At 43.4% G+C, this 22,911-nt stretch overlaps 1 protein-coding gene across 9 annotated transcripts in view; it reads left to right on the top strand.

Moving 5' to 3' along the window:
• Positions 1-22,911, top strand: part of MAGI1 (membrane associated guanylate kinase, WW and PDZ domain containing 1) — a 713,270-nt gene that overhangs the window by 287,340 nt on the left and 403,019 nt on the right. Inside the window, exon 1 of one of the 9 annotated variants that reach the window (XM_075321387.1) lies at positions 19,342-19,410. The exons of the other annotated variants lie outside the window; for them this stretch is intronic. The gene's annotated coding sequence lies outside the window, so the exon portion shown is untranslated. Of the gene's footprint in view, positions 1-19,341; positions 19,411-22,911 lie in introns of those variants that run through there. 9 annotated transcript variants of the gene reach the window in all.

The raw sequence follows: 22,911 nt of genomic DNA, 5'->3' as shown, positions 1-22,911 counted from the left end.
CCTAGGTATCCCTAGTGCTGGTCTCTGGGGTCCCTCACCGCCCTAGATAGGTGCCACACCTAAGCACCAAGCTGGATACCTGACCCTAGGTATCTCTAGTGCTGGTCCCTGGGGTCCCTCACCACCCTAGATAGGTTCAGCACCTATGCCCCGAGCAGGATACCTGACCCTAAGGTGTCCCTAGTGCTGGACCCTAAATAGGGAACGGATGGGATGAGCTTTTCGTCAACCCCACTAAATACGATAGAAGACACAAGGAGGACACACAGAGGAAAATGCATGAACTACTTATCCACAGATGACTCAGGTAGGAGTTCAGCAACGATACCACAGAGGAGTACAAGCCACCTGCTTGCAACCAGGGCTAGAATGAACTGAAAATATCACCAGCACCAGTCCAAAGAAGAAGGGTATTTAAGCCCCAAGATAATGCTGATGGTCAGCAGCTGGGTGGAAGGCGAGCTCCTTCTGGGTCCAAAAGGGAGAGATAAAAATCCAACAGGAAAGCTCCCTATACCAATGAATACTGAAAGCAGGAACAATGGAAAGTCATGGAGCATTCTACGCAGCCAGACGCTGTGACCTTCTATTGCCAGAAACAACATGACTGTCTGTCACCCATGACATGTACATATGCAAACCACTCGTGTCAGCATCCGTGTGTTTGGGTATGCTCACTGCTCAGCCCAGTGCGAGCTGCTCTAGACTACACTTCGCAAGACCCCGAAAGACCCCAGTTCTCCGCACCCAAACTGTTCTGACCATAAGGCCATTTACCACTACTTAGTAGCTCGGTTTTCAAAATGGAAAACTGCTGTGTTTTGTGTTTGTTTTTTTTGTTTTTCTTTAAAGAAACAGCATATTAATCCTTTCAGCGTTTGGCTATGTTCATACAGTGCATTTTATTTGCAGCAAAACCTCATCTCTTGGCAGTAAAAAAGTTGCTTTTTTTGCTGCATTTTTTAAAGAAGTAGCGTGTCAATTCTTTCTGCAGCTGCGTTGTTTTGTTTTGTTTTTTTTGCGTTTTTTTTGTGAAGCAACTAACTTTATTTAAACATCTACTGTAGACAAATGACACAGCAAAAATGCAGCAAAAAAAGCGCTTTTTTTTTTTACTGCCAAGAGTCTGCAGAAAAAAAAAGTGCATCAAAAACGCACTGTGTGAACATGATCTAACCTTTTCAGATGAACTTAATGCGACCTTCTACAAAGCCTCATTAATTCCATGGGGTAAAAGGTTCAACTATACCATATATAAAACATATATAAAATAAAGTAAACCTGCTGACAGACTGGTACATAGGGGAAGAGGACCCTGCCTCAACATGGGTTGACATTCTATAGGGTATTCAGTTCTGGTCGGACACAGACAGAAAAGGGTCCCTGTACAAGAACAGTATATGGGACCTTTTCAGTCCAATAACTCATCAAAATGCTCAATTCCACCTGTTTTGGAGGTTCAAATGCCCCCCCAACCTCATGGACCCCTGGGCGGCTGCACAGGTTTCACCAATGATATCTCCGGGGGGAAGAAGTCAGTAAGTTGGGGCATAACATAAACTCCCCTTCTTTTCAATTTGGCACCTCACTGAAACTCAAGCAGATTTCTTAAAAACTTGGAACTGTGTCCACAAATTTAGAACTGTTAGCAACTATGTAAATGATCGTTGAAGTGTATGGAAATCCCATCATCATGCATAATATTATATACTAGCTGTAGTAACTGGCGTTGTCCAGGATAGTCTCTCTCACAGTGTCTGTCTCTGTCTGTCTCTCTCTCTCTGTGTCTGTCTTTTTCACTGTCTGTCTCTCTATCTCTTTCCCTTTCTGTCTATCTCTTTCCCCGTCTGTCTCTTTCCCCGTCTGTCTCTTTCCCCGTCTGTCTCTTTCCGTGTCTGTCTCTTTCCTTTTCTGTCGCTCTATCTCTTTCCCTGTCTGTCTCTTTCCTTGTCTGTCTCTTTCCCTGTCTGTCTCTTTCCCTGTCTGTCTCTCTGTCTCTCATTCCCTGTCTGTCTCTCTCTCTTTCTTTCTCTGTCTCTTTCTTTCTGTCTGTCTCTCTTTCTTTCTCTGTCTGTCTCTTTCTTTCTCTGTCTCTTTCTTTCTCTGTCTGTCTCTTTCCCTATCTGTCTGTCTCTTTCCCTGTCTTTCCCTGTCTGTCTGTCTCTTTCACTGTCTGTCTGTCTCTTTCCCTCTCTCTCTGTTTGTCTTTTTCCCTATCTCTTTGTCTGTGTCTCTGTGTCTGTCTGTCTCTCTGTGTCTGTCTGTCTCTTTCTCTGTCTGTATATTTCCCTCTCTGTCTCTGTTTGTCTCTTTCCTTCTCTGTCTCTGTCTCTTTCCCCGTCTGACTCTTTCCCCATCTGTCTCTTTCCCTCTCTGTTTCTCTTTCTCTGTTTGTCGCTTTCCCTATCTCTTTGTCTGTGTCTCTGTGTCTGTCTGTCTCTTTGTCTGTATATTTCCCTCTCTGTCTCTGTTTGTCACTTTCCTTCTCTGTCTCTGTCTCTTTCCCCGTCTGTCTCTTTCCCTGTCTCTTTCCCTGTCTGTCTCTGTTTGTCTCTTTCCCTGGCTGTATTGTGACACGACAACATTCTTCTGAAGTTCTGGCTGCATTGTGGCTCCCAACTGCATTGACTTTAATGTAAGCAGGCATTTTGGTGAATAACTGTAAATCGTGGGGTTAAAATTCCCCCTCAAACATAGTCTATGAAATTCTCTGAGTCACATGGAGTGTCTGTACAAAATTTTATTATTGTAAATGCAACGGTGCAGATTCCTTTGGCGGACATACACACACACACACACACACACACACACATACATACATACATACACTCAGCTTTTTTTTTATATATATATATATATATATATATATATATAAAATATTTATTTTCTTATCCCTCCAATATAGAATAATACAGAACTCAACAATTTATAAAATGTATTCTGCTCTTTGTTCTTTAGAAGCATTACATAATTCCTCATGTTCCAGCCTGTACTCCGAACCTGTCTATCTCCGCGCCGCGCTGCTATAAAACCTCCTCCCTTTGATTACAGTGTAGTATACAAGAAATGACAATACCTGCAGTTGACGGATATTCTAATGAATCATTTCAATCATGCTGACAGATGGCGTTTGAGAACAGAAAGGTTGTTGGACTGCAGTGAAGCAAAATAACAACAATATGCACATTCATCCTAAGTGGCGCCTTTGTTACGAGTCGTCATACTGGAAGTAAACCGGTTGTTTGAGTCAACGCTGATCTGGTCTGGTCAGTGGGTTAGACAATCCCATTTTTTTTGGCATCAGCACTGTAGGGTTGTGGTAAATTTACTTTACAAACGGTGGTTAGGAATATTTGTGCAGCGTTAGGAGGGTTTTATTGTATTTTATCATTCTAAATATTGTGGTGAAGGGCTTTAACAGGTTAAAGGGTTATTCCCAAAATCACAATGTGGCCTTATGATAATCTAAACATATATTTATTAATTTGTGCTAATAGGGCACATTTAAACAAAATTAGTTCTATTTGGCACATATCGCCATTTTGCATATGGCAAAAGATAATCTTCTGCCATATGCATCAGCAGAGCAACATTTGCAGATTCACTTATTGATCTGTCAGCAGCATGCAACACAAACAGATATGGTAATTACAAAATTACTAGACAGTGCATAGCTGTTTTTAATATTATTGCATGCTAGCTCCTAGAAGAGCTCAACTTTCCAGACTCCTCACAACAAAGCTAAAGATAATCTTCTGCCATATGCATCAGCAGAGCCGCATTTACAGATTCACGTTATTGATCTGTTAGCAGCATGCAATGCAAACAGGTATGCACTGTAATTTTGTAAATACCATAGCTGTTTGTGTTGCATGCTGCTGCATGCTGCTGACCGATCAGTAACGTGAATCTGCAAATGCTGCTCTGCTGATGCATATGGCAAAGGATTCTCTTTAGCTTTGTTGTTAAGGCTACTTTCACACATCCGGTTTTTGCTCTGCGGCACAATACGGTGCTCTGTAGAAAAACCGCAACCGTTTTTTTTGCCGCCGGTTGCGGGTTTTTTTGCATAGACTTACATTAGTGCCGTATTGTGCCGCATGGGCTTGCGTTCGGTCCGGTTTTTGCCGCATGCGGCAGATTTAGCCGATGCCGCAGCCGGATGGAACGTTGCCTGCAATGTTTTTTGCTCCGGCAAAAAAAAAAAACGCATCGCGCCGCATTCGGCCGCTGCGGCGCATTTTTCAATGCATGCCTATGGACGCCGGATGCGGCGCGATGCGGAAAAAACGCATCCGGCCGCCGCATGCGGTTTATTCCACTGCGCATGCTCAGTAGCGTGCCGCAACCGGAAAAAAACAGACGGGCCGCATGTAAAAACTTATGCAAAGGATGCGGTGTTTTCGCCGAATCCGTTGCATAGGTTTCACAGCCGGCTTGAGCCGCACTGCTCAAACCGGATGTGTAAAAGTAGCCTTACGAGGCTGAAAAGTTGAGCTCTTCAAGGAGCTGGCATGCAATCTGCAAATGCGGCTCTGTTGATACACATGGCAGAGGATTATCTTTAGTTTTGTTGTGAAGGAGTCTGGAAAGTTGAGCTCTTCTAGGAGCTACCATGCAATGATATTAAAAACCGCTATGTACTGTCTAGTAATTTTGTAATTACCATAGATATTTGTGTTGCACGCTTCTGACAGATCAGTAATGTGAATCTGCAAATGCTGCTCTGCTGATGCATATGGCAGAGGATTATCTGTAGCTTTGTGGTGAAGGAGTTTGGAAAGTTGAGCTCGTCTAGAAGCTAGCATGCAATAATATTAAACCACACAGTTTTATATTCATTTGGATAGCAAAAGATACACTCTGTCAAACAGAGCATTGTTAAGGAGAAGAGGATGCACTAAAGCTCTTAGATTAGCATGAGGCCAAGGGTGCATTCACACGAGCCGTATGACTCACAGGAGTATCGTATCACCCATCGCAGCCGGCTTCTCTCCTGACAAGAGTGGGTCGGCTGCATGTATTTCTATGCAGCTGACACGCTCCTGTCTGGAGAGTGTGCAGCTGTGCCTGGTGATGCGATCTCAGACTTGTGCAAGTCATACGGGTTGTGTGAGCTCACCCTTACTCATAGAAGTGAGGTTAGTCAGGAAAACACATGAGAGAGAGAGAGGAAGGAGACTGCAGCACTGAGGAGATGCAGGGTGCTCCTGGGAAATTAGAAGACTAGCATCACCCAGAGAGGCAGAAAAATGTAAAATAAGACTCAAAGATACAAGAAAGAAACCTTATGTTTGGACTCAGTCTGTATATTAAGAGAGGAAGGAGACTGCAGCACTGAGGAGAAGCAGGGTGCTCCTGGGAAATTTAGAAGACTAGCATCACCCAGAGAGGCAGAAAACTGTAAAATAAGACTCAAAGATACAAGAAATAAACCTTATGTTTGGACTTAGTCTGTATATTAAGAGAGGAAGGAGACTGCAGCACTAAGTAGAAGCAGGGTGCTCCTGGGAAATCTAGAAGACTAGCATCACCCAGAGAGGCAGAAAAATGTAAAATAAGACTCAAAGATACAAGAAATAAACCTTATGTTTGGACTCAGTCTGTATATTAAGAGAGGAAGGAGACTGCAGCACTAAGTAGAAGCAGGGTGCTCCTGGGAAATCTAGAAGACTAGCATCACCCAGAGAGGCAGAAAAATGTAAAATAAGACTCAAAGATACAAGAAATAAACCTTATGTTTGGACTCGGTCTGTATATTAAGAGAGGAAGGAGACTGCAGCACTAAGTAGAAGCAGGGTGCTGCTGGGAAATCTAGCAGAGTAGCACCACCCATTAGAACCTTTCTTATTTTCAGCCTGTGACAGGTATGGCAATGAGTCAATGCCAGTTAATTGATTCTGATGACTGTATGTTTGCTGACAAAAAGTGGAAGTATGAGTCTAGTATTTAGCCTAGGTAAAAAAAAATATATAAAAATTAATTTAATGTGGATTTTTTTTTTGTTTTTTTTCTAGTTTTTTCTTGGGAGGACAATGGAGGGCACATGTGGGACCAACATTTTAAACTTTAAAGTAGCTGTATACCTAGCATGTTGACATTTCTATGCAGTGCCGTATACACCTCTAATAATAATAATAATAATAATAATATATATATTATCCTATCCTATATAAACCTATGTGTCTCTATGGTTACAGACTACGTACAAACCCTGTGTGTAGTCTGATTCTGCCATCATGTGCCAGTTTCCACTGTCTGGAGAAGATGGAAGGGATCAGACTATTTTGGGTTTCTTTGTAGTCTGGAGACAAGTGGGATTTTTTGGTCATTTGCAAAGTTGCATGCAAAATTATAAAAAGTTAAAAGTATCCTTAATTATGTAAATGTGTCCGGATACCGTCCTGGAGATCAGCTACATGGCAGTTGTGCATTTCACTCTATAAATACAAACCCCGGATTTATTAGGTTTTGCTTTTGCCTTAGATTTTATATTTATTACCCAACTGGACAAAAGTGATTCCTGTTGAGCACGTCTGCGGAAATAAATATAAATTGTGTCTGATGAGAGCGTTCTGTGTCAGTCCTTTTACAGGCAATTAAGAAGGCGGCCATAAAGAGTGATGAGGCACAGCGTAATGTTCAGCGCGAGATTCATACACACATCCCAGACATGAGATACGTGAAGGTGAAATAAAGGGCATAAAGTGTCCGGATGTCTGTAGTCTCTGGTATCCGGTGGTCCGAGCTGATGACGGTCCAGGCTTCCGGACAAGTAAAATCTTTTTAAAGATTATTTTACATAAAAAAGTAGCATACAGGAGTAAAGGAAGTACAACCGAGGGGCCAAAGACATCAGTGTTATAGGTAGGGGGCCGGGTTACAAACTTAAGACAAATCGGACCAAAAAGTTTAAAGCTAAAAATTGCACGTCGGGTTGTTCAATGTACCCGGGGCAGCACACATCGCAGTGTGTGACACCGCGGGAACGATGAACTCAGCTTACCTGCGTCCCGCGGCTCACGCCGGCAATGAGGAAGGAAGGAGGTGGGCGGGATGTTTACGTCCCGCTCATCTCCGCCCCTCCGCTTCTATTGGCCGGCTGCCGCGTGACATCGCTGTGACGCCGAACGTCCCTCCCACTCCAGGAAGTGGATGTTCGTCGCCCACAGCGAGGTCGTATGGACGGGTAAGTACGTGTGACGGGGTTAATCGTTTGTGCAACACGGTCAACAAATTGAACATGCCACACATACGATGGGGGCAGGTCACATCGCATACGATATCGTATGTGATATCGTAACGTGTAAAACAGGCTTAACGTGAAACGGTGCAATCAAAACATGGTGGTCTTGGATAGATCTAGTCTTATCAGTGTCCTGAGCTGCAGTACCAGTCATGGCCCATTTACAAGAGTGGAGCCATTTCGGGGTAAAATGCAAAGTCTTTCCTTTTTTTTTTATTTCTAATTGCATATGGTTTAATTAGAACCTGTTAGCATGGTCTTAAAGGAAACCTGTCATCCGATTTGGCGACTATAAGCCGCGGCCACCACCAGTAAGCCCTTATGTACAGTATTCTGGAATATTGTATATAAGAGCTATGAAGAAAGTAAAAAAAACAATTATTACGCTCACCTAGGGGGTGGTCCAATCCAATGGGTATCACTACTCTCCGGTCCAGCGCCTCCTTTCTCCGGTCTGGCACCTCATCTCTGCGGCGATCGCCATCCTCCTTCTTCTGAGGCCTGTTTGCATGACGCACCCTACGTCGTCCATAGTGGCCGGCATTGAGGTCCTGTACGGGCGCACTGCTTGCTGCCCTGCTCAGGGCAGATCAAATTATTATAGTGCGCATGCGTGGGCGGTCTTCAACCTTTCCTCGCGCCTGCGCATTACAGTACTTTGATCTGCCCTCAGTAGTAGTAGGATCAAATGTCCGCCCACGCAGGACCGCAATGCCGGCTAATGTGCATGACGTAGGACAAGTCACCCATACTAGGCTGGGTAGAAGGAGGACAGAGATCACAGCACAGAGGAGGCGCCTGACGGGAGAGCAGTGACACCCATCAGACCGGACCGCCCTCCTAGGGGAGTATAGTAAGTGTTTTTTATGTTATACAGAGCCGCCTGGGCTCCTATATACAGTGTTCTTGAAAGCTGTATATAAGAGCTCAGTGGTGGTAGCCGCAGCTTATAGTAACCAAATCTGGTGACAGGTTCCCTTTAAATATGGAAATATTGTTATGGCTGTATAAGTCAATGTCCCCCATTGAAAAGGATACATTATTTTAGAGATCCGATGCACCGTTTAGGAGAAATCTACTGTAGAACCCATATGCAAATCAGGCTGAAAGTGCATTAAGGCGGTGTCAGTGCACTTGGAAATTATGCAGTGCATAGACACACCCCCCGTGCACTTACAATCTGATTTGCATACGGCTTCTACCCTAGATTGACATGCTCCTGGTTGCTTTTTCAAGAATGTACATTGAAGGTTTGCATTGGCCATGAATCTGTGGTACGAGGGTTTCCAACTCCTAAGGACTCCACTGATTAGAAGAACAAGAGTGTTCTACACTACACCATTAAAGCACCACTCTAGCCTTTTCGGGGGTTTTATCAGGGCTTTAAACCTAAGTCCACTGTCCTCGTTCTTATACTTATCCTTCGGTGTTTTCATCTGTTTTCGGCGTCGATCTGGTCTCAAGGTGCCGTCTTGTGACCGGAACGTCTGAGTGGCCGGAAGTCAGAATTTATATCACAATTTCCCAATAAAAGTCTATGAGAGCCAGAACGATGCTCTCATAGACTTGTACTTGATGCAATTTTAAAGGTCGTTTACAAATATTTTTCACATTTTACATATATTTCAATTCTAAAATATCAGGAATATGTTGTGTAAAAGTGAAGTTGTCTTTTAAAACACCGATTGTGTCTTTGTTCGGTTGATGCCGGCCATGGCCTCTCTTCTACAGTAATCTCTATAGTTTACCTACTTGGCTTAGACGAGGGGGGCAGAGAACAGGTGAGGAATAAATCTTTCCTGGTTTTCCGTTGTAGATACGCCTCGCCTTCTGTCTATGAGACCAAGAATAGCCGCTCTACAATATTTTTATGCCCAGATTCATCTGCAGTCGTCTACGGAGCGAAGAAGACCCATAATTTCTGCTTATCTCCAGAATATTGATTTTAGGTCAAGTCTAAGTGGATGTGCTGCGGCTGTGACACCTGTCGTACGTCTCCGATATCTTTGTGCTTATGTTTTAGATCCATCAGTAATTGAGGCTTCAGTTCTAGGAGCTCGGCGCGGTCAATGGTTAAAAGGAGAATATTTAAAATGATAGCATGCGAATAGACAAAAAAAAGATCTGGAGGTAGCGATGAAGCTCAATGGATCAACTCTTCAGTATGGGTCCAGCTTCCGAATTTCAGGATTATCGTATGTGTAATAAATGGTTGGACTTTGCCTCTTCGTGAGCTACTCCCTCTTTCAGGATCATAGACTCCAGTAGGTCTTATAGGCAATGGTTGTCCTCTTGAGGTTTGCTGTTGATCCCTCCAGTAGGTCATATGAGCAATGGTTGTCCTCTTCAGGTTTGCTGCTGATCCCTCCAGTAGATCATATGGGCAGTGGTTGTCCTCTTGAGGTTTGCTGCTGATCCCTCCAATAGGTCTTATGGACAATGGTTGTCCTCTTGAGGTTTGCTGCTGATCCCTCCAATAGGTCATATAAGCAATGGTTGTCCTCTTGGGGTATACTGCTGATCTCTCCAGTAGGTCGTATGGGCAGTGGTTGTCCTCTTGAGGTTTGCTGCTGATCCCTCCAGTAGGTCTTATGGACAATGGTTGTCCTCTTGAGGTTTGCTGCTGATCCCTCCAATAGGTCATATAAGCAATGGTTGTCCTCTTGGGGTATACTGCTGATCTCTCCAGTAGGTCGTATGGGCAATGGTTGTCCTCTTGAGGTTTGCTGTTGATTTCTCCAGTAGGTTTTATGGGCAATGGTTGTCCTCTTGAGGTTTGCTGTTGATCTCTCCAGTAGGTCTTATGGGCAATGGTTGTCCTCTTGAGGTTTGCTGTTGATCCATCCAGTAGGTCTTATGGGCAATGGTTGTCCTCTTCAGGTTTGCTGCTGATCCCTCCAGTAGCTCTCATGGGCAATGGTTTTATTCTTGAGGTTTGCTGTTGATCAATCCAGTAGGTCATATGGGCATTGGTTGTCCTCTTGAGGTTTGCTGCTCATCCCTCCAGTAGATCATATGGGCAATGGTTGTCCTCTTGAGGTTTGCTGCTGATCCCTCCAGTAGGTCTCATGGGCAATGGTTTTATTCTTGAGGTTTGCTGCTGATCCCTCCAGTAGGTCTCATGGGCAATGGTTTTATTCTTGAGGTTTGCTGCTGATCCCTCCAGTAGGTCATATGGGCAATGGTTGTCCTCTTGAGGTTTGCTGCTGATCCCTCCAGTAGGTCATATGGGCAATGGTTGTCCTCTTGAGGTTTGCTGCTGATCCCTCCAGTAGGTCTTATGGGCAATGGTTTTATTCTTGAGGTTTGCTGCTGATCCCTCCAGTAGATCATATGGGCAATGGTTGTCCTCTTGAGGTTTGCTGCTGATCCCTCCAGTAGGTCTTATGGGCAATGGTTTTATTCTTGAGGTTTGCTGCTGATCCCTCCAGTAGATCATATGGGCAATGGTTGTCCTCTTGAGGTTTGCTGCTGATTATGCTTGTCCTCTTGAGGTTTGCTGCTGATTCCTCCAGTAGGTCATATGGACAATGTCCAGCAATGTAGCAGAGTTGAGTGACTTACTGAAGTAGTAGAGTCAAGCAATGTCGCAGAACTTAGTATGACTGCTACAGCAGTATGTCACTTATCATACTAAACTCTGCTACATTGCTGGACTCTGCTACATCACTATGTCACATGAAGTCAGCTATGTAGTAGAGTTGAGTGACTTACTGATGTAGCAAGTCAAGCAATGCAGCAAAGTTTAGTAGGACAGGTGACTTAATAATTTAGCAGGGTCAAGCATTGTAGCGGAGTTGAGTATGACAGGTGACTTACTGATGTAGCAGAGTCCAGCAGTGTAGCAGAGTTAAGTATAACCAGTGCATCACGAATGTAGTAGAGGAAAGATAAAGCAGATAGTGGCTTACATAACAAGTACCTGAGTACTCAGTGTGCCACTCTGTGATCTGGCCTATACGGTCAGGGAGTGTAACCTAAGAGGTGAGCATCAGGTTACCTTAGTAGTTGAATGCGCAGAGTAACAGAAGGCACCGACGCAATGGTCTGAATGGTCTGCCACTTGCACCATTTCAGTTGACCACGAAGTCATGAGCTTGGAAACTGAGCGAGGTGTTAAAGATCAAGATTAGCGCTGTTACATTTCTTGGTTTTGCTGTGCCTTGGTTTAGCAGGCACCAAACCAGTTTTGGTCAAGAAGGTCCTCATCAATCCTATGAATATGAATTTGAGTGATTGGTCTTCTCTACTATTCCTAGCCACATTTGCACATTATCTGGAGAACAGATAGTTTTGAGGGTTTGCAGCTGTTCTGTGCTATATCCAGGTAGAGATTTATTGTTTCCAAACACGGAGGGTTGTTCTGTCTTATCCAGGTGCTGCTGAAAGTCCTCACTCATCACTGGAGGACCCGTCTGAGGATCAAGTTGGCTCCTGGGTGCATGAATAAGAAATCCAGGTGTGAAGTGTGCAGGAACTTCTACGTGGCGTCATGTTTCATGTCATGATTTTTTTTTTGTTTTGACAAGAATAGGATATGACAATCAGATACATGACTATTTTCTCTGTAATGATTGACGGATCGTAAGCTCTGTGGTTCAGACATTCCTGATGGGATGCCAAGTGCAGAATATAAACATTACTTCTATTGACTATACATGTCTACTCTTGAATATATTTTTGGTTTTATCTAAATTGTTCACAGGTTTTGCATTGATTCAATTTCTAATATACAGTGGCATGCAAAAGTTTGGGCACCCCTGGTCAAAATGACTGTTATTGTGAACAGTTAAGCAAATTGAAGATGAAATTATCTCTAAAGGGCATAAAGTTAAAGATGACACATTTCTTTTGTATTTTATCCAAAAATATATGTATTTTCATCTTTTATATTTTTAAATTAACCAGAAAGGAAAATGGGCCTATGCAAAAGTTTGGGCACCCTGCATGGTTAGTACCTAGTGACACCCCCTTTAGCAAGTATCACAGCTGGTAAACACTTTTTGTAGCAGCCAAGAGTCTTTCAATTTTGTCTAAGGGATTTTGATCCATTCTTCCTTGGAGACGTCTTCCAGTTCTGTGAGATTCCTGGCTTGTCTTGCATGCACTGCTCTTCCTTGGAGACCTCTTCCAGTTCTGTGAGATTCCTGGCTCGTCGTCCAGTTCTGTGAAATTCCTGGCTTGTCTTACATGCACTGCTCTTCCTTGGAGACATTTTCCAGTTCTGTGAGATTCCTGGTTCATCTTACATGCACTTCTCTTCCTTAGAGAAGTCTTCCAGTTCTGTGAGATTCCTGGTTCATCTTGCATGCACTGCTCTTCCTTGGACAAGTCTTCCAGTTCTATGAGATTCCTGGCTAGTCTTGCATGCTCTTCCTTGGAGAAGCCTTCAAGTTCTGTGAGATTTTTGACTCGTCTATCATGCACTGGTCTTCCAGGGAAACGTCTTCCAGTTCTGTGAGATTCCTGGTTCATTTTGCATGAACTGCTCTTCCTTGGAGACATCTTCCAGTTCTGTGAGATTCCAGGCTCGTCTTGAATGCACTGCTCTTTTGAGGTGTAGCCACAGATTTTCAATGGTGTTTGGGCAATTGTAAAACCTTCAGCTTGTCCCTTTTGAGGGGATCTATTGTAGATTTTTAACTTGTGTTTAGAATCTTTATATGTCGAAGACATATTTTCAAGAAAGGAAAATGAGCCATGCAAATGTTTGGCCACCCTGCATGGTTAGTACCTAGTTGCACCCTTTTTGGCAAGTATCAAAGCTGGTAACTGCTTTTTGTAGCGGCCAAGAGTCTTTCAATTCTTGTTTAAGGGATTTTCATCCATTCTTCCTTGCTTGGAGATGTCTTCCATTTCTGTGAGATTCCTGGCTCGTCTTTCAGTTCTGTGAGATTCCTGGCTCGTCTTTCAGTTCAGTGAGATTCCTGGCTCGTCTTTCAGTTCTGTGAGATTCCTGACTCGTCTTTCAGTTCTGTGAGATTCCTGTCTCGTCTTTCAGTTCTGTGAGATTCCTGACTCATCTTTCAGTTCTGTGAGATTCTTGGCTCGTCTTTCAGTTCTGTGAGATTCCTGACTCATCTTTCAGTTCTGTGAGATTCTTGGCTCGTCTTTCAGTTATGTGAGATTCCTGGCTCGTCTTTCAGTTCTGTGAGATTCCTGGCTCGTCTTCCAGTTCTGTGAGATTCCTGGCTCGTCTTTCAGTTCTGTGAGATTCCTAGCTCGTCTTTCAGTTATGTGAGATTCCTGGCTCGTCTTTCAGTTCTGTGAGATTCCTGGCTCATAATTCAGTTCTGTGAGATTCCTGGCTCGTCTTTCAGTTCTGTGAGATTCCTGGCTCGTCTTTCAGTTATGTGAGATTCCTGGCTCGTCTTTCAGTTATGTGAGATTCCTGGCTCGTCTTTCAGTTCTGTGAGATTCCTGGCTCGTCTTTCAGTTCTGTGAGATTCCTGGTCGTCTTGCATGCACTGTTCTTTTGAGGTCTAGCCACAGATTTTAAATGATGTTCCAGCAATTGTAAAACCTTCAGCTTGCGCCTTTTGAGGTTGTCTATTGTGTATTTTTGATTTGTGTTGTGTGTCTGTGTGTGTGTGTGTTTATATATACTGATATACTGTATATACAGCTCTGGCAAAAATTAAGAGAGCACTGCAAAATTGTCAGTTTTTCTGATTTTTCTCTTTATATTTTTGAGTAAAATGTAAATTGTTCTTTTTATTCTATAAACTACTGACCACGTCTCCGAATTTCCAAGCAAAAAATGTTGTATTTTTTGAAAATGAAAAATGGGTAAAATAACAGAACAATGCACAGCGCTTTCACACCTCAAATAATGCAAAGAAAACAAGTTCAGAATCATTTAGAAACAACAAAACTAATAATGTTTTATCTCGGGAAGATTCAGAAATCAATATTTTGTGGAATAACCATGATTGTTATTCCCAGCTTTCATGCATCTTGGCCGCTTTCCACCGGTCTGTCACACTACGTTTGGGTGATCATATGCCTCTCCTGGTGCAAAAATGTAAGCAGTTCTTCTTTGTTTGATGGCTTGTGACTATCCATCTTCCTCTTGATTACATTCCAGAGGTTTTCAATGGGTATCGGGTCTGGAGATTGGGCTGGCCATGGTAGGGTTTTGACGTGGTGGTCCTTCATCCATACATTGATTGGCCTAGCTGTGTGGCATGGTGCATTGTCCTGCTGGAAAAAAACAGTCCTCAGAGTTGGGGAACATTGGCTGACCAGAAGGAAGCAACTGTTTTTCGGGATAACCTTGTATGTGGCTTGATTCAGACGTTCTTCGCAAAGTTTTAAGTGTGCTGGTCACTGATGAGTCTATTCACGCTGAGCAGAAATGTTTGCCAAAAATGATGTTAAAGATGCCAAGAAGTGTTGTCACTACATGAGCCTGTGGTGGTGTTACAGTGTGAGTTGGTGTGTCTAGTCAGTACTGAAGAGTCCTACACTTTGTAAATGGTACAGTGACAAGCCCCTACTGCTGGAATATAATGTCATCTTCATTGAGGACAATGCTCCAGCTCATAGAGGTCGCATTGTTAGTGCCGTCCGCTTAACTTGCGGTCCCCCAGTCTCCAGTAGCCGGTCACTATCTTCAGCCCTGAGTCCCATGGAAAACCTATGGGATCAGCTGTGCCACCGTGTAGAGGCTGTAACTCTGTACCCCAGAACTTCAACGACCTAAGAGCCGCCCTTCAAGAAAAGTGGGAGGCAGTCTCCACAGACAAAAACTAACTTGTAGGTAAGGATGGTTGACCTCGGGGAGATCAACGTCCAACACCGCGGAGACACCATCACATGTTTCTCAATGCTGGTGGGAAACTAGCCAGGTCTTTCACCGGGAAGGAACAACCACGGGAAGGCCAGTCTCCAGTCAAGGAAACCACCTATGCCAAAACATGGTATCCATCCACAGACAGCTGTTTCAGGGTATTTGCCTCTCATCAGTGTGGAGTAGGAAATCGGCTAGTGGGAGCAATGCCTAGTAGAAGACTACATAGGTAAGGATGGTTGACCTCGGGGAGATCAACAACCAACACCGCGGAGACACCATCACATGTTTCTCAATGCACTAGAACAAGGCCCCCTGGGAAAATATGCAACACAAGGTCAACCATCCTGACCTATGTAGTCTTCTACTAGGCATTCCTCCCACTAGCCGATTTCCTACTCCACACTGATGAGGGGCAAATACCCCGAAACAGCTGTCTGTGGATGGATACCATGTTTTGGTATAGGCGGTTTCCTTGACTGGAGACTGCCCTTCCCGTGGTTGTTCCTTCCCGGTGAAAGACCTGGCTAGTTTCCTGCCAGCGTTGAGAAACATGTGATGGTGTCTCCGCGGCATCCCTGTTTTGAATACCTAACTTGTGACCAGCAGGAGGCGTCGTTGTCAGCTGGAACAGATACTCAAGGCCACAAGACAAGTTATTGAAACATTGACATTTTTTTGGGAGGGAATACCCATTACTGATGTTGGCTTTTGTTTCAATAAATTGTTTGTAGATGAGGAAATCACCATAGCATGATTCTACTTAAATGGCGGAATGTCATGATAAAATATTACTGTAGCGTCAACTTTTAAGTCTTCGATAAGTTTCAGCCGAAAGCCAAATATCAACTTTTTTTGAGTATAGTGTGTGTATACACGTGTATGTGTGTGTGTGTGTGTGTATATATATAGTGTATATGTGTGTGTGTGTGTGTGTGTGTATATATATATATATATATATATATATATATATATAAAATACACACTACTACCCCTAATAAATATCGGATCTCTTGTGTGCATATCCAGTTATATTGGGGCAGTATTTGTTGTTGTAGCTTGGTTTCGGGCTAGCATAGTGCACTTCTTTCTCTATTTTTCATCCTGGTGCCTCTTAAGAGTCTTGGGAATGCTACTTCTCGCACAGATAAGAGATTCCACTTACTTCTCGTGGCCCGCAGCCTTACACAAGCTCAGTCTTCACGCCTTTGTTGAAAACCACTTTCAAGTTGTATACTCGAAATGTCATGATTCGCCTCCCTATCCACATGGCTAGGGGGCGGAGCCTTCTCTTGGGCCTCACTTCCGGCCCCTGGATGCCTTAAAAGCTGACACTTCCAGTGAACCAGCGCCGGCTATAAGCTTAGCTCTGCTTTGCCTGTGATTGCTGGTCCTGTGAGTGATATCCTGATCTGTCTGTTCCTGTGCCCCCGTGCCCTTGTCTGTGTTCTGTCCCCTGGTCGTCCCTCCTGTCCTGTGTCCCCCCTCCTATTCCCCACTCGGTTGCTTCCTCCGGTACTGACCTTAGCCTGACTTTGACTTTGCTTCTGCTCGCTCCTCCGGTCCTGCTTCTGCCCGTACGGTGTTTGACCCAGTCTGTCTGACTATTCCTCACATACCCTGCAGTTCTGCCTCTCAGCTGTGCTGATTAGGAAGTGCATGAGAACGCTGTGCATTTCCTTCCTGGTTCTCATTGCTCTGTGTAGCGTCGTCTGCTGCAGAGCTTTGGCTCCCCCTGGTGGCAGCATTACACAAAACTATTAAAACTGAAAATACTAAAAAAAAAAATTCGAACCAACTTATTTTTAATGAGTTTTATCCATTCTATATATTTTTTTTTAATTAGAAGCTGTAGGCTGCATTTGTTATGAGGCTCCTCAGCCACATTTCCTTGAGTTATGAGGCCAGACCAGACCATGAGCAGGAGTATAAGCGGACACTCTAATTGTCTGAGACGAGCCTGTTTAAAGGGACCAGCACCCCTTACAGTCACATATCTTCTATAGTTGTAGGAGAAACTAAGTATGTTATATGATGTGGGTTGAATTTGATGCATCTTTTTTTTATGAATTCATAGATATATAGGTTGAAAATGGGGTTAATTGGGTCCATCAAGTCCAACATTTCTCCACCAATTATACACAAGAAAATGTGTATGCTCAAAAAGGTACAATGTCAACCCATGTCTGTCTATAGACACAAAAATGGTGCCCAAGGACTGCTATGTCGTATTTCAGAAGTTCCCCTATATAGGGTCGACACACATTGGGTCCTTTGTCCAGTGTTGTTGATAAAGCGCCACCCTTCTTATGCTGTACCCATATAGTGCCCAAAAAATCCCATGATCTATAGCAAGAAGCTAAGGCAATAAGGAGGTGCAAACATTACAGTTGTACCTGGACCAAGGACCAAAAAGAAGCTCCGCCACATAAGAAGACACCACTATAAGACATGGCAAATGGTAGAGGTGACAGATTTTAAATTTGGGGTTCTAATTGCAAGTTCTACAGAGTTAAAAAGTTGACCTCGTAGACTCAAGGAAGAGTTGTCACTAGGGAGGAGCAGACCCGTGAATGTGCGACTTAGCCGGGTTTGGCCAAACGTTTGTCCGGTAACCATGACTTGACCATAACTTGACCCGAACCATATATAAATCAATGGGGACCCAAACGTTTGGGCTGTAAAATGGTCATCGTATGAGCTACAGGGCTGCAAAAAGAAGCACAATGGGGATCAGAGCAAGATAAATGCCCTGAAAACAAATGTGGTCAGAGAATAAATAAATAAATAAATAAAAAAACTGCTTGGATCACCCTATTTTTGATAACCAGTCAAGGTAAAGCAAACAGCTGGGGGCTGGTATTATAAAGTTGGGAAGGTCCATGGTTATTTGGCCCTCCCCTGCCTAAAAATATCAGCCCCGCATTTGATACGCCAATTCTGGTGCTTTGCCTGGTTCTACCTGATTGCCCTGGTCTGGTGTCAATTTGGGTAATACTGGTGGGGTTGATGTCAGCTGTAAGTTGACGGCTGTCATCAAGCGCATGGGTTTGTGATGGAGAGACATCTATCATACATCTCCATTACTAACCCGGTAAGTGTAACGTAAAAAAATACACAGACATACAGTTAAGGCCCTGTCACACACAGAGATAAATCTTTGGCAGATCTGTGGTTGCAGTGAAATCATGGACATATTGTTCCATATGTAAACAGTCACAAACCTGGCACTGATTGTCCACAATTTCACTGCAACCACACATCTGCCAAAGATATATCTCTGTGTGTGACAGGGCCTTAAGACTCCCCCACATTCCCTCGTTCACCAACTTATTAATTTTAAAAAATCCTTGAAGTTCCAACGTAATCCAATGGTGTAATATCCCATGACGTCCATCAAATCCCATGGATCCTCGTTCTCAGAACGTTCCACCGCACCAGGGCAATCAAGAAGAGCTGGGCAAAGTGTCAGAATTGGATGCGCCACTCCTGTGATAGCTGTGGGCTGTTTTTTTTAGGCTACGAAGGGCCAAATAACAATGGGCCTTCCCAGCCTAATAATGCCATCCCCCAGCTGTCTGCTTTACCTTGGCTCTTTATCAAAAAATAGGGGAGCTCCCACGCCATTTTTTTAAATTATTAATTTAGAAATAAATAATTTTTTAAAAAAATGGTATGGGATCCCCTTTATTTTTGGTAACCAGCCAAGGTAAAGCAGACAGCTGGGGATTGCAGTCCGCAGTTGGCTGGTTAACAAAAGTGGGGAAGACCCAACGTCTTTTTTTTTTTTTTTTTTTTTTTTTATTTTGTTCCAAGGAGCATCCAGGCATCTTCCCCAACTCTATAAGGAGTTTGAATGTTCTCCTGTTGCGTGGGTGTCCTCTGGGTTCTCCAGTTTCTGCCCACACCCCAAAGTCATACAAAGCCGCAATGGGGACTGTGATGATAATGTTTATAGAGCACAATGGTATATGTTGCTGCTATGTAAGCGAGCAACCTCTTCTTTATCTACTGTACTTTACACCCCGTCACCGTATTAACCCATCTGACGCAGGATCGTCGCTCTCTGGGGATGATTGCCGGATATCGGCACACACCTCCACCTCCAGTGTTTCTTACACAGTGACTTGTATCTGATGGCACACAGCTTCCTTATTTGTGCTCAGACAATCTTTCCGTAATGACAGGTTTTAGAGAGGGGCGTGAATATTAAAGACACTGTAAAGGCGTTGAACTTTCCCTGACTTGTAAAAATCCTTGCCGTCGTTACTTGTCGGAGCACGGTGCTGCCGGCGCGCGTGCAATCACTGTCTACCAGGAAGTCTCACTCCAAAATATGCTTTCATTGATACGGGATTGCAAGACGGTGACGGTAAGAACCTTACTATTACATATTATTGCTATAATTAGGGTTTTTGTCTAGAGCCTTGCTTGAATGTTGCAGTTTAGGTTGTAAATTAGTGGAGCACTTATCATCTTAGCATCTATTAATTAGTTTGTGAGTCAACAGCAGATTGTAAAATGAAGCCGAAATTGTAAAGAGATAATTATCGTGATGGCTTCTTCACTTTCCAATGCCTTCCTGTTTAGGGGATGTCCACCTATGAGTGTGACGTCAGTTTAGGTCCAATGTTCATTGCTGATTAGTTTCATAATGTTTTGGTATAGCTGTCACAGCTTTGTTTTTCTGACACTGAGATACAAATAAAGTGATCAAATTTCTCACTACCTGCAGTCACCACTAGAGGGAGCACTGGCGCTCAATGCATACAGGTTACACATGGGATTCAACAATAAAACAGTAATGCCGTAAGCTCCCCTTAGTGGTGGCCGCATGAGTACTTGAATAGTACTTAGGATTCAGTAACCATTATACGAACACGAATAGTTACTATTTGCCCATCTCTATTTATTATCCCTGTACTGTGACATCACTGTGTGTATTATCCCTGTACTGTGACATCACTGTGTGTATTATCCCTGTACTGTGACATCACTGTGTGTATTATCCCTGCACTGTGACATCACTGTGTGTATTATCCCTGTACTGTGACATCCCTGTGTGTATTACCCCTGTACTGTCACATCCCTGTGTGTATTATCCCTGTACTGTGACATCACTGTGTGTATTATCCCTGTACTGTGACATCACTGTGTGTATTATCCCTGTACTGTGACATCGCTGTGTGTATTATCCCTGTACTGTGACATCACTGTGTGTATTATCCCTGTACTGTGACATCACTGTGTGTATTATCCCTGTACTGTGACATCACTGTGTATTATCCCTGTACTGTGACATCCCTGTGTGTATTATCCCTGTACTGTGACATCACTGTGTGTATTATCCCTGTACTGTGACATCACTGTGTGTATTATCCCTGTACTGTGACATCACTGTGTGTATTATCCCTGTACTGTGACATCAATGTGTGTATTTCCCCTGTAATGTGACATCACTGTGTGTATTATCCCTGTACTGTGACATCACTGTGTGTATTATCCCTGTACTGTGACATCACTGTGTGTATTATCCCTGTACTGTGACATCACTGTGTGTATTATCCCTGTACTGTGACATCGCTGTGTGTATTATCCCTGTACTGTGACATCGCTGTCTGTATTATCCCTGTACTGTGACATCACTGTGTGCATTATCCCTGTACTGTGACATCGCTGTGTGTATTATCCCTGTACTGTGACATCACTGTGTGTATTATCCCTGTACTGTGACATCACTGTGTGTATTATCCCTGTACTGTGACATCACTGTGTGTATTATCCCTGTACTGTGACATCACTGTCTGTATTATCCCTGTACTGTGACATCACTGTGTGTATTATCCCTGTACTATGACATCACTGTGTGTATTATCCCTGTACTGTGACATCACTGTGTATTATCCCTGTACTGTGACATCATTGTGTGTATTATCCCTGTACTGTGACATCACTGTGTGTATTACCCCTGTACTGTGACATCACTGTGTGTATTATCCCTGTACTGTGACATCACTGTGTGTATTATCCCTGTACTGTGACATCACTGTGTGTATTATCCCTGTACTGTGATATCACTGTGTGTATTATCCCTGTACTGTGACATCACTGTGTGTATTACCCCTGTACTGTGACATCACTGTGTGTATTATCCCTGTACTGTGACATCACTGTGTGTATTATCCCTGTACTGTGACATCACTGTGTGTATTATCCCTGTACTGTGATATCGCTGTGTGTATTATCCCTGTACTGTGACATCACTGTGTGTATTATCCCTGTACTGTGATATCGCTGTGTGTATTATCCCTGTATTGTGACATCACTGTGTGTATTATCCCTGTACTGTGACATCACTGTGTGCATTACCCCTGTACTGTGACATCACTGTGTGTATTATCCCTGTACTGTGACATCACTGTGTATTATCCCTGTACTGTGACATCCCTGTGTGTATTATCCCTGTACTGTGACATCACTGTGTGTATTATCCCTGTACTATGACATCACTGTGTGTATTATCCCTGTACTGTGACATCACTGTGTATTATCCCTGTACTGTGACATCATTGTGTGTATTATCCCTGTACTGTGACATCACTGTGTGTATTACCCCTGTACTGTGACATCACTGTGTGTATTATCCCTGTACTGTGACATCACTGTGTGTATTATCCCTGTACTGTGACATCACTGTGTGTATTATCCCTGTACTGTGATATCGCTGTGTGTATTTTCCCTGTACTGTGACATCACTGTGTGTATTATCCCTGTACTGTGATATCGCTGTGTGTATTTTCCCTGTACTGTGACATCACTGTGTGTATTATCCCTGTACTGTGACATCACTGTGTGCATTACCCCTGTACTGTGACATCACTGTGTGTATTATCCCTGTACTGTGACATCGCTGTGTGTATTATCCCTGTACTGTGACATCACTGTGTGTATTATCCCTGTACTGTGACATCACTGTGTGTATTACCCCTGTACTGTGACATCACTGTGTGTATTATCCCTGTACTGTGACATCACTGTGTGTATTATCCCTGTACTGTGACATCACTGTGTGTATATCCCTGCACTGTGACATCACTGTGTGTATTACCCCTGTACTGTGACATCACTGTGTGTATTATCCCTGCACTGTGACATCGCTGTGTGTATTACCCCTGTACTGTGACATCAGTGTGTGTATTATCCCTGTACTGTGACATCAGTGTGTGTATTACCCCTGTACTGTGACATCAGTGTGTGTATTATCCCTGTACTGTGACATCAGTGTGTGTATTATCCCTGCACTGTGACATCGCTGTGTGTATTACCCCTGTACTGTGACATCACTGTGTGTATTATCCCTGTACTGTGACATCAGTGTGTGTATTATCCCTGTACTGTCACATAGGAGTGGCTGTCCTGTAGATCGGGCTCCATTAGGAGCAGGGCTGGCTGTTTCTTGTCTGATCAGTTCTTTGTTTCTTCCTTTTGCAAATAAAGGGAGTATTCTGCATTGTCATACGCACTATGTGGGTGTTAGATGAGGAGTTTGGAATAAGCATTTCACATTGTGAAGTCTATTTAGAATATTTGCATTGTTTTTTGCTTTGTTTTTTACTCCTGTAAGGTGAATCTACTCCATGGCATTGTCATTGACTTATTGCTTAAGTTTTTCATTTATTCTTTCATTCCTTCTGTTATGTGTAGACTAGTAAGAATAAAAATAATCTAATTGGACAAAAATAGCGCCACCCTCATCCATGGCCAGGTGTGGCATTGCAGCTTGATACTAATGAAAGGCATAGGACTGTGCTGAGGAACCTGAACCAGCACGGTGGACAAGGATGGCGCTGTTTTTAGTAAAATATGCATTCTC

The sequence above is a fragment of the Anomaloglossus baeobatrachus genome, chromosome 8 (genome assembly GCF_048569485.1).
Source record: "Anomaloglossus baeobatrachus isolate aAnoBae1 chromosome 8, aAnoBae1.hap1, whole genome shotgun sequence".
Taxonomy (NCBI): Eukaryota; Metazoa; Chordata; class Amphibia; order Anura; family Aromobatidae; genus Anomaloglossus; species Anomaloglossus baeobatrachus.
The sequence above is the reverse complement of the archived record's forward strand: the minus strand, read 5'-3'. Positions and strand labels throughout refer to the sequence as shown.